This window comes from Rhinopithecus bieti, unplaced genomic scaffold, assembly GCF_001698545.2.
Source record: "Rhinopithecus bieti isolate Rb0 unplaced genomic scaffold, ASM169854v2 scaffold_28529, whole genome shotgun sequence".
In the NCBI taxonomy this organism is placed as follows: domain Eukaryota; kingdom Metazoa; phylum Chordata; class Mammalia; order Primates; family Cercopithecidae; genus Rhinopithecus; species Rhinopithecus bieti.
Window position 1 is genome coordinate 918,716 of NW_016813064.1, and position 579 is coordinate 919,294.

Below are 579 nucleotides of genomic sequence, written 5' to 3' on the forward strand. Positions count from 1 at the left end.
ATTAATGGGATGGCTGGGTCATATGGTACTTCTAGTTCTAGATCCTTGAGGAATCACCATAATGTTTTCCATAATGGTAAAACTAGTTTACAATCCCAACAGTGTAAAAGTGTTCCTATTTCTCCACATCCTCTCCAGCACCTGTTGTTTCCTGACTTTTTAATGATTGCCATTCTAACTGGTGTGAGATGGTGTCTCATTGTGGTTTTGATTTCCATTTCTTTGATGGTCAGTGATGACGAGCATTTTTTCATGTGTCTGTTGGCTGTATGAATGTCTTCTTTTGAGAAGTGTCTGTTCATATCCTTTGCCCACTTTTTGATGGGGTTGTTTGTTTTTTTCTTGTAAATTTGTTTGAGTTCTTTGTAGGTTCTGGATGTTAGCCCTTTGTCAGATGAGTAGATTGCAAAACTTTTCTCCCATTCTGTAGGTTGCCTGTTCACTCTGATGGTAGTTTCTTTTGCTGTGCAGAAGCTCTTCAGTTTAATTAGATCCCATTTGTCAATTTTCACTTTTGTTGCCGTTGCTTTTGGTGTTTTAGACATGAAGTCCTTGCCCATGCCTATGTCCTGAATGGTA